Below are 11,852 nucleotides of genomic sequence, written 5' to 3'. Positions count from 1 at the left end.
CAGTTGTACCTGTGCCTGCTCGGCCCAAGCCCCCCTGAGATGGCTCTGTTATATTGACTACATAGCACCCATAGCTCAGCCACAGTGGACTGAACAGGGTGAGAGAGGGCATGTCACCCCCCCATAGCTGGTGAGGTGGCCTGGCATGGAAAGAAGGTGTCCTTCAATCTCATTTCAGATTGAGGAACAAGGATTTCAGAAGAATTTGGTTTTCTCACTTCCAGGAACTTGAACTGGGAAATACTTCCAGAATGAGGTAGTGAGAACGGAGGATATGTGAATGCCTAGAGACAGGAGCAGCGAGGAAGCATCTGGAACAGGGACCAGGCAACTGTCTCCAAAAGGCCAAATAGGTTTTGTGAACCACATGGTTTCTGTTGCAACTACTCAACACAGCCTTTGTAGCTGAAAGAGGCCCCAGACTACAGTGAATGACTGTGACCGTGTTCCAATAAAGCTGCATTTATGAAAGCAGAGGCAAGCCACTGCTGGCTCACAGGCCCGGTTAGCCAGCGCCTGGCCCTGTCTGAGGCTTGGCTGTGATACTCCGTGGCAGGCTGAAATGAAAAAATCAAGAACTGTGTGGTAAAGAGAAAATACTGAGGGCAGAGAGGAACAACTAGTCGTTGGTGATAGGAAACGCGCGTGGACAGTGCAGCAGTCCCCGGAAGGGGGCCAACTCCAGTTCATGGCAGGTCCTAGAGTGAAGGCCCACAAAACCCCCTGAGGACTCCTCAGAGCTCAATCGGTTCCGGTTCCAGTTCCCTTGGAACTGCTCTTCCGGGGATCATGAAGATCTCTGTCTCCTTTTTGGCCCTAAATAAAATTCAGTGAGTTAAATACCATTAACACCACCTGACAAACAAGGGGATTTAGGTTCAGAGAGGTTAAGTGTTTGCCCAAGTTCCCCAGCTGGTAAGTAGCTGTCAAAATAGACACCTAGACCTTCTGGCTCTTAAGTTCAGGAGTCTTTCCACCTCAAATCAACACTTCAGCGTGGTTTGAAATTTGCTGCCTAACAAACAAAGCCCTGTAATCTAAAAACCAAAGCTTGCTTTTGTAAGATAAAAAAAACCCATCTATTCATTTGTCAATTTTAAACATCTTGAATAAGGCAAACAACCTGTGCTTTAAATGGAAATGTTGGTACCAAATCTCCTCTGTGATAATCTCCAAAGATGACTGTCATCAGCTTTCCCTCTCCCTGCATGCCCGGGCTGCTCCTCATACCAGGAGTGAAGTCTGTTTCCTCCTTCTTTGAATCTGGGCTGGCCTTTTGGTTTCCTTTAACCAGAGGAATGCAGAAGTGACGTTCTGAGAAGCTTCCCAGGCCTCGAGAGGACTTACAGCTTCTGGTTCCTCCTCCTGGAGCCTGGCCATTAGGCTGCTGCATTGGCAAAACCACCTGAAGGCCACCTGAAGAGAGGCCTTGAGAAATAATCAATGGCCATTCTTTTAAGCCAGTGTGTTTTGAGGGGGTTTGTTAGGCAGCAATAGACATGGCATGCCATTCTTATTTAAAACATTAAAATGGGGGTAGACTAAATCTAAATAGGAAGTGTTTTCCAGAGTATTTCTGCAGGGTTTCTTACGTTTTCCCAAGTTTGGAAAACACAGAGTTAAAGTTAAGCGGTTCTCTCTAATGCAGGACTTTGCCTACCTTTTCCCTAAGATCTTATCATGGCCATTTTCAAACATACAGAAAAGCTGGAGAAAGTACAGAGTGAACAAGCACACGCCTACCACCTAGAGTCAATAATGAACTATTTGTTATATTTGCTTTATCACATTTCTATCTATCCATTCCTTTATTCATCAAATATGCCTTAAATTTTTGATACATTTCAAAATGTTGCAAACCAGTAAGTTAGTGTGGGTGAGCATTTTTAGTTTGTTCACTATTCTAGAGAAAAAGTATTCAATGTGTTATCATTAAATATGTCATATATGGTCTTCATCAGGTTGAGGAAATTTAATTTGCTGAGTTTTTAAAAAATCATGAATGAAATAGTTAAATTGTGTCAAATGATTTTTCTGCACCTACCGATATAATTGTATTGGGTTTTCTCCTTAACTCTGTTAACATGGTGAATACATTGATTGATTTATGAGCATTGAAGCAACTTTGCACTCCTGGGATACACTCCCTGGGCCGTGATGCATTGTCCTTTTCATATATTGCTGGATTAGATCTGCTAATTTGGTTAAGGATTTCTGTTTCTATGCCCATAAGAGATATTGGTTTGGAATTTTCCTTTTCTCTAATAGTTTTGTCAGGTTTTACAATCAGGGTAAAGCTAGCTTCACAAAACATTGGGAAGGGCTCTCTCCTCAATTTTCTGAAAGAATTTAATACTGCTAGTATTCTTCTTTAAATGTTTGATAGAATTTTCCAGTAAATCATCTGGACCTGGAGTTTTCTTTCTCGGGAAGTTTTTGATAATGAATCTAATTTCTTTAAAAGATATATGGTTATTTAGATTATCTTTTCTTCTTGGTAAATTATATTTTCCAAGGACTTTGTTTGTTTCAAATAAATGGCTTTAGAGAAACCAGGGCCTTCCCTCAGCAAAAAAAATATGTAATGTGTATCTTCAAGATACAGAATATAATATTTTACTCACTTATTTTGACCAGAGTGGGGGGTTTTTTGGTTTTTGGGTTTTGTTTAATGGAACAGCTGCAGAATGACTGCTTTGCTTTGGAAAGGCTGATCAAAGGACAATCTTTCTCAAGGTGTCCTTACAACTTCCCGCCAAGTGCAGAGTGCTTATTATCTGCTTAGACTTACTGCTCAGCTAATTAAATGCTGTTCAAAACACACTGGCTCTAAATAGCTGCAATTAAAGATGAGAGTCTGACCCTTGTAATAAGGTCAGAATTGTAAGGGAAGGTTGGGATCTTCACCTGGAACTGTCTGAGCGTCTCGGTTTGAGTCAATGCAAAGGAGGAAATTTCTGAACATGAGATCGTATTCTGGCATCTTGACCCTCTGAGATGGAAATACAGACAAAGCACATCTGAACAAAGATAAATACATGAGGCAAAAAGCATCATGTGAAGGCGAGACTCTGAAAGGAATCTGCTGCTGACCAATTCAATCCTTTGTTTCAAGTGAGCAACCCATTTATATCGTCCCAACTTTTTGAATTTTAAACTGTAGAATAATTGAAAAATACTATAATAAACACATATACCCTCTAACAGTTCAATAATTATTTACATTTTTGCATTTGTCACATCTGCTTTCTCTCCCAAAGCCCTCCCCCAGTTTTTAAGGTAAGTTGCCGACAAGACTTTCACCCATAGATGCTTCAGTATGGTATTAATTGCATAATATCATCTAATATCCATTTGAGAAAAGCATATAGATCTTGTCCCAGATGGTGTCTTTGGGATGAGTTAATTTTCCTATTTGGTACAGAAACCATACCCTCTTTCAGAAAAAAAAAGATGTTGAAATAGAAGAGGGGAGCAGAGGGGAAAAAGAAGGAAAAGACCTTGTGACGCTAACATTGCTTATTAGTTCATAAAGTATACATAGTACCTAATGTACAATTGCACAGTATACAATTCCATACTATGTTATATTATACTAATATAGTCTACTATATTGCTATAGCAAATTAGCTGCAAAGCCTACAGCCAACCTCCCCCTGAAATAGCTTCCAAGATGGTCAGGATCTGGTAAACATATCCAAACATCACCCCATCTTCTCTGCCCTGGAAAACTCAGAATCTCCTCTAAAACTCAGGTCAGGCGTCACCTGGGAAAAACCCTCTCTGGCTCCTGCTTCTCCTTCGCCCCCCTCCTCCCACCTCTTGGGCCGGGTGGAGCCTGTCTCCTCAGCGCATTGAAAGAACCAGGTTCCTGCACTCGCCCATCTTACCAACTGCAGGCTCTGCTCACTGGCTCTCCCTCCACGATTTCTGTATTAGGGAGTTGGGATTTGCACACCCGGGCTTTTGGTAGGCCAGAAAGATTTTGTTGAGTGTTTATGAAAGGTTAATCAACAAGATAAACAGACTAAAACAACAAGAGAGAAACTAGCGGGGGCAGGGGAACTGCTGAGGGCTGCTGCTCCTCTGTGGCTGGAGAGCAGGGATTGTGGGATTCGGCCCCAGGCCGAATTAAATGTCCCTTTTTGGCCTATTGGCAGTTTTTCTTAGTCTCTTCCCTTCCTAGTTTCTCAGTTCCCTAACTCTACTATCTTTCTTGCATCAAAAGCCATTCACATTCATGAGCATGACAAGATGGGGACTGGGCAGGGCCCTTCAATCCAAAGGAAGTTTCTTGAGACCAGTTGGAAAGCTTGATGTGTGCCCTTGGTATTTGGGGAACACAGTGGACTCATGTCTGCCTCTGCCTGAAAATAGGAAATAAATGGTGGAGAGACAGGCTAGCTAACTACTCAAAGGACAAGAGCATTGGAGAGGTCGCTGCTGCTCTGGGCTAGGCCTGCAGCTCCAAAGGCTGGTGGGCAAAAAGTGCCCTTCCTGTCGGTCCACTGGGCGCTCACTCTGTCCTCAGGCAGAACCCAGAAATCTGGCATTTCTCCTTTAAGAGGCTCTTTCACCTTTTTAGGTAGCCCTCTTAGACAAGATCTAAGATGACTTCTCTCCATGGACCTCCTTCCATGACAATCAGTTGCATGAAGAACACCCTTGGAGCCCAGATAATAAATCTTTAACTATAGAATGTTAAGCTTTAGGCAGCCAGAAAAAAAGGAGAAGAGATCACAAGCTGAAAAGGGCTCCCCTCACTCACTCCAGAGGCACAACCCATGAGACCACCTGTTTTAAGGATGGGCACGGTTGGGTGGAGAGGCTGCTGGGAGTGAGGTGTATTGGATCCCACAGTCTGGCAGCCTCTGCTCGTGTTGGAGGTAGCCCACTGTGCACATTTATACTGCAGATCTGGACAAGAGTATATTTGTGTTTTGTCAAAAAGACAAACACCTATAAAGCTACCTAAAGCCTGTGTATTCAGATCTTACTGTAATAAGGGAGTCAGCTACCACAACTTTCCTTCTGGCAAGGACTCGAAGATATTTTGAAAGGACAGTGAGGCTCAGTAAACAGAGGAAGTCTTATGACAGTATTTGGTTAGTGAGTGGGCAGAAGGCTTTCTGGTTGACTTTCAAGTACATCTGGCCATCTTCGATTGGCTCAACAGCCACTGGTGCGTAAACTGGGAGCTTTCCAGACTGAGTGGGGTCATATGGGTTTTGCTGTTTCAACTGAGAGAATATCTGGTCTTCAGCCTCAGGGTCAGGGTCTTGCATAAGCAATTCCTCCATTTGGTTAATGTCAGGGTAGAAATTTGGCCTGAAGTTGGTCCAAATAAATGTTTTGTATGTCGTTATATTTATTTATATGAATCTATCACATCGAGGCCGAACTGAGGCTTGTCACCAATTTCCTTCTTGTAGAATGAAGGTGAAAGGAGAAATATACACACCAGATGAATGTTGCACTGGATAATGTCTGAGATTCCTCTGAAGTTAGGATTCTGAGGCAATCTCCTCTATTCTGGGGCTCCGGGGCTGGAGGGACCCCGAGGTTGGACTGGATGGACTCCAGAGGGCCGGCCCCAGTCAGCCCTGGCACACGCACAGGCAGGTGGGGCCACCGCGCCCAGCGGGGTGAAGGCCGAGAGGGCTGGAAGCATCCTTGTCCTTCCTCTGTCAGAGTTCACGTTCCCCTCAGTCTCTAGCTGAGGGGTCTTCAAACAGACTTTGGAAGATTCTGGGCCCAGTGACCTCACCTAGAACACTCAGGCGGAGGAAGGAAAGTAAAAAAGGGCTGAGACAAGGGGAGTAATGACAACTTTTAAGTGTGACCTTTTTCATCCCAGAGGCAGCAAAAGTACAAATATAACTCAAGCATGTGCAAGAGTGTGGAGTGGCCTCAAGGGAAAGTCATCCCTTCCTTATCTGGCCTTCCACTCCCATCCCTTCCACACACACACACACACACACACACACACACACACACGTCCCTTTCTTAAAATGCAGTTTAAATCAGCATGCAAAGCTGGATATATGTCTCTTTGCTTCATTAAAGACTTTTTAAAAATTCTATTTCTGCCTTTCTAAACTGGATTAACCTATAAAGTTGGTCTCATCCCTCCCTGGCCCTGTTCGTTTCCCAGGGTTCCTGACCTTCCTAAGTACAAATGCATGATTGATTTCGAGAAGGAAACCCATGAGATCTGCAAGTTGTGAAAGTCTTTGTTTCCCCTTTAGGGAGGGTGGTCAAGCTCCATTTCCTCCGGGACTGTGGTGGGCCCCTGCTCCCAGAGACAGCCGAGTGCCCCACTCTCCCCCGTATTCCCAGAGCACTGGCTTGTGAGGTGCCATGGGGACTGGGAATCACTACAGGGACCATCTGTATGGCAAATCATCTTTAACCATTTCTTGTCTTTGGGAACAATGTCTAATAGAAAGGGAATAAATAAAAACAATGTTATACTCTAAGAGAATTATGTCATCAAAAATTATGGTGTAGGTGAGTATTGAACAATATGGAAAGATGTTCATAAAATATTAAGTAAAATAAACAGTATACAAAACTGCACATATATATATGAGATAGCATAATATACCATATAGTTAATTAGTTTAATAACGATTCTCTTTGGGGCAGAGTAAGATAATAGGCATTTTAAATTTCCCTCTTTTTGTTGTTTCATATTTTCTATAATTAACATGTATTACTTTTGTACTAAGAAAAACACTGCAAGTACTTAAATATGTATTATCAGAAATCCATCTGCCTGGTTGATATCATCCAAATCTTTGTTTAGTCTAATTTTACAAAAATTAAAGACAATATTTTTAAAACCAAAATAAGTGCCTTTTCAACACCAGGAAAGAGGAATCAAAGCATTTGCCAAGAGCCCAACTCGATCATACATCAGACTGGCTGGAGGAGCCACATGCTCTGCAGCACTGGAGATCCCCAGTCCCCAGAGGCATAAACAGTCACAAGTCTTTGGAAGGAATGCAAATTCCTGAAAGCTGGGCCCTGAAAAATCGTGAGAACTGGATAAAACAAGAAGATCCAGATTCTTATAAGAGCTCTGTCGTGGTCCAGGAGTGTGACCTTGGACAGGTCGCTTGCTCTCTCCAACCTCTACAAAAACAGGCCGCTTTTTATTCACTCACCGGTTATTTCCCCAGGCTCTCCTGTGTACACGGACACTGCCCCCTGGGCACTTGCTAGAATGCTGAGTCTGTGTTATTTTACGGACTTTCACCCAATTTAATTTACACCACCATTTCCATCCTTCAGCAGAGAATTATCCAGAATTCTCCAGGCTTTAAGTGGAGTAAACCTTTTGAAATCCAGGTATTGAGGGCTCCAGAAATGAGAGAACATTAGTGGGCTTTGTAAAGGTGACCAAAGAAACAAGACTGGGGTAAGGGATAAACCGAGTGAAGAGTTATAGATGGGCCAAAATGATTCAGTCTGGCTCAGAACAGCTTGGAGGAAGGGGGCAGAGGCGAGAAACCCTGAGCCAACGCAGAGAGGAAAATAAAGGCCACGCTGGTAAATCCCCAAGCGTGAGGGGCCAAATGCCTTATTCTTGCCCATGTAGGATTCATTATTCTTTTGAGCAACAACAGTCTGAACGGAACAATGCTGGTGTGTTTGCTTTTACTGTAAGAGAGGGAGAGATTAAGCTGAACTTTTGTCCTTGAAGATTTAATACTGTACCTAAAGGTTAAGATCATAGGTTTTGATAAACATGGGGAACATGAGCCAAAATTAATGGAGACCGGTGTTTTGTTCCAGAAAAACTGCATGGACTAACCATGCCCACACAGGACATAGCATCAGGAAAAGTTATCCTTATACTTCTCAGAAGGTATTTAGATACATTGCTTGGGACAGCATTTTGTTTCGATTTTTATATATCATAATTTTATTATTTTTCCTCTTTGTACAACAATGCACTTACCAAGAAAATTCATAGGGCTATGGTAAGAAACACTTGGCCCTGGATGGTCTTGCTCAGCGGTTACAGCATCAGCTTGCTGACTGAAGGGTCCCGGGTTCGATTCCGGCCAAGGGCATGTACCTCGGTTGCAGGCTGGATCCCCAGCCCCGGCCAGGTTGCGTGCGGGAGGCAACCGATCGATGTGTCTCTCTCACATTGATGTTTCTCTCTCTTCCACTCTCTCTGAAAAGCAATGGAAAAAATATCTTTGAGTGGGGATTAAAAAAACACACAATTGAACATGCTCACATAAGGACATGCACGCCCATGCAAATGCAAACACACACGGACACGAATAAATGCCATAGAAGAAAAAGAAATATGAGATGGGCAATGCAGAAAACTGACCATTAATCAGAAATTTTACTTTGAGATCAAGAATGCCTTTGATTAAAAGTTGGTAAGCATGTTGCCTCTTGATGAGAATTCAAGGGGACCAATGTCATGCTATTTCAGAGTTGCTCTGGGCTCAGTTATCTTAACCAAATATGGGGCTAGGAATGTACAGGCGCATTGTACGTCAACCTAGAGGGTGGTTGACAGGAATAAAGTACCTAGTTAAATGCTCTGAAGTCAGGACTGAGATGTTTCTGGCCATTAGGGCAGTTTGATTCGTTAAATAAACACTAACAGCAAAATAAAATCATTTCATTACACACACAAAAATAATAAAGTTTCTTGATTCATTACCCATGCGGCTAATGAGTTCTCTTACTTTTCCATTAAGAAGTGAGGAAAGCTCAGCTGAGGTCACATTAATGTTTACTTGTTGGAATCCAGAAATGTGCCATTTGAGGGTTTTTGTAGGCAGCACATACATGGACAAGTGTTCTGTATATTTTCTCACATTATTGGAGTGTTTCGTATGCATGAAGCCTTCTGGAAAATGTGTGCCCCTGCCGCTCTGTGCTTCACACACCTGTATCTCTGCTTTCCTGTGTGGAATGTGGTATCACTCTAATGCTTGACAGATTCACATCGCACATTATGTAGTTAAATAGGGAAAGTATACCTTAGGGTCCCAAGCCTTAGCACTTACTAACTGTAAGACCCTCAGCAAGTCTGTCTCTGAATTACAGCTTCTACATCCATAAAGTGGAGCTAAGGGTACCTTTCTATGGTGATTTTAGAACAGGTCCTCAATTCTTTGGCACTCCTCCCATCGAAATATGAACTCCAGTTCCCCTCCCCTTAAGCAGGGGCCAGGCTTAGTGGCTCATGTCCAAAGAATGGAATGTGGCAGAAATAATGCCATATGACCTCAGACACTGGCTCCCCTGGCTCTCCCTCTGGGAACACTTCCTCTTGGAACCCAGCCACTTGGCCATTTGGTGAAAAAGCCAAGCCGCCCGTGGTAAGGCCACGTGTAAGGTCTTCCAACAGCAGTTCCAGATGAGCTCCAGCCGACGGCCATCAGCCACCAGCCATGTGAAGTGAGTTTTCAGATCATTATAGCCCCAAACCTTTGAGCCATGTCAGCTGACGCTGAGCGGAGAGAAAATGCCTTCTTCAAGGTCTTCCAAAACTGTAGATTGATGAGCCAATAGATGTTGTTAGTGTTTTAAGCCATTACATTTTTTGGTGGTTTTTTGTGTGTTAATCCCCATTGATTTTTTTTTTTTAATTTTTTCCATTGATTTTTAGGAAGAGTGGAAAGGAGGGAGGGGGAGAGAGAGAGAGACTGAAACATCGATGTGAGAGAGACACATCGATTGGTTGCCTCCTGCACGTGGCCTGACTGGGGTGGGGATCGAACCCGCAGCCCAGGTATATACCCTTGGCTGGGAATCAAACTCTTGAGAGCCATGCTGGCCAGGGCTGTGTGGCTATTGTTTCAATATATTACGTTTTAAAGTGGTTTATTTTGCAGCCATAGATAACTGGATGTTGATATGCAAATGAATACTAGAAATATCCACATATCTAAATAAAACCTTGTAACAGTTACAACATTTTATACATTATAAATTACAATTACTTTATGCCCCCAGCTTTATCACTTACTAACTCTGGGACCTTCAGCAAAGTCAGTCCCCTGAGCTTCAGTTTCTGTAGCTGTAAGATAGAGATGAAAATGCTTATCTTTAATATAAATCATTTATGAAGATCGTACAGCAACAAGGAAATGATGACACAGGGAAGGTTAGAAAACTAGATGCCAATGATTACAGGTGTGAAAATTCAAAGATAAGGATAGATGGATTAGATTCATGAGTTAAAAGTAATTTTTTCTTCCATTTTCCAAATTTCTATAAGATTATTTACTTTAGTAATAAGTAAATAAAAGTGTTTAAAAATCCTATTAAAAAATCGCTGACCTCCCTGCTGGTTAGACTAGGGAGTGGCTTGGAAGAAGAACAGAGACAAAGCAGCATCCTGGCTTGGAGCCGGGGGTCAGCTGAGGATTGACCCCAGAGCTCAGATGCCCTGCCTCCCCAGCCAGCATACGGTTCCCTCACACGGTAGCCTCTCGACACCAGTTTGCTTTCTCCTGTACGGGCTAAGCATGAAAAACAATGTCACATTACAAGCCCACGAAATAACCAGAAGCCCAGCTGTCTGAGCTCAGGGTCATGTAATGCAATGGCCAGGGGAGTCGGTCAGAAGGCGTGGGTTGGAAACACATTATCTGGGGGCTTTGCAGATGTGAGTAAGGATCTTGAGAGGGGACCATCCTGGATTACGTGGGTGGGCCCTAAATCCAATGACAAGTGTCCTTACAAGAGAAGAAGACACAAACAGAGAGCAGAAGGCTAAGTGAAGACAGAAACGGAGATTGGAGTTACAGAGGCACAAACCGAGGATGACTGGGGCTACCAGAAGCTAGAAGAGGGGAGGAACAGCTCCTCCCTGAGGGCCCCAGGGGGAGGACTGCCCTGAGGACAGCTTCATTTCAGGTTCCAGGCCTGGGAACTGGGAGGCAATGCACTTCTGCTGTTTAAGCCACCGGGTGTGTGGCAGTCTGTTGGGGCAGCCCCAGGAGGCTAACGCAACGGACGAGTCTCGCAACCATAACACTGACTGAAAAAACGCAAGTTACAGAAGCACACGCCATTGGAATGAAGTTTAAAAAAACAAAAACTGATATTTTATATTGTTTTATCGGTTATATCAATCCATATTTATTAAAAGTATAAAGAAATAAATGGGTATGATAAACACCAGATTTAGGGGAATGGGAACCATGAAGTAATGGGAAGGGAGGGACACAATGGGGCACCCCGAGGGCTTCCCCTGCATTGATAACACTGTATTTCTTAGAGCTGAGTGATAGGGTCAGGCATGATCAATATCATTTTTCTACCATTGTGTGTGACCTGTTTCACAATAATTAAATTTACAATAACGTTTAAAAGAAAAAGGAAACGGACAGGAAGGAACGCTGATAGGATTTTGAAGAGGGGAGCGGCTTCCTTGGGTAGGCATGACCTTTCAGATGTCAGCCAGCACAACATGATCTGGTGCATATGTGTCTCCTGATCCCTAATGAGCAGGCGAGAGTCGCTTTGTTAATATTCAGTGTTCTGATGCTGGTGATAAATAATTCCAATAGTAACCTTTTTCACTGGAAAAACACCTGTGCAGTGCTGACTCCGATTACTCCCCGCGGACATTGCTTAGCTAAAAATTAATATATCGTACTTTCTAGACTGACAGACTGTGGGCTGGAATAAGAGAAAACAGTAATTTATAAGACGGAGTAATTACTGGAGGATCCAGGTACTATTTACCGACTTTCTTCTTTGTTCTCAAGCCAACGAAATTATTCAGCCCTCCTTCCCAGAGTCCTGTATTAGCCTTAATCTTAGGTTGTCCATCAAAAACAATACTGGTGTGGATTAATAAA

The sequence above is a fragment of the Miniopterus schreibersii genome, assembly GCF_964146895.1.
Source record: "Miniopterus schreibersii genome assembly, chromosome: 7".
NCBI classification, from domain to species: Eukaryota; Metazoa; Chordata; class Mammalia; order Chiroptera; family Miniopteridae; genus Miniopterus; species Miniopterus schreibersii.
This window is presented reverse-complemented; position numbering follows the sequence as displayed.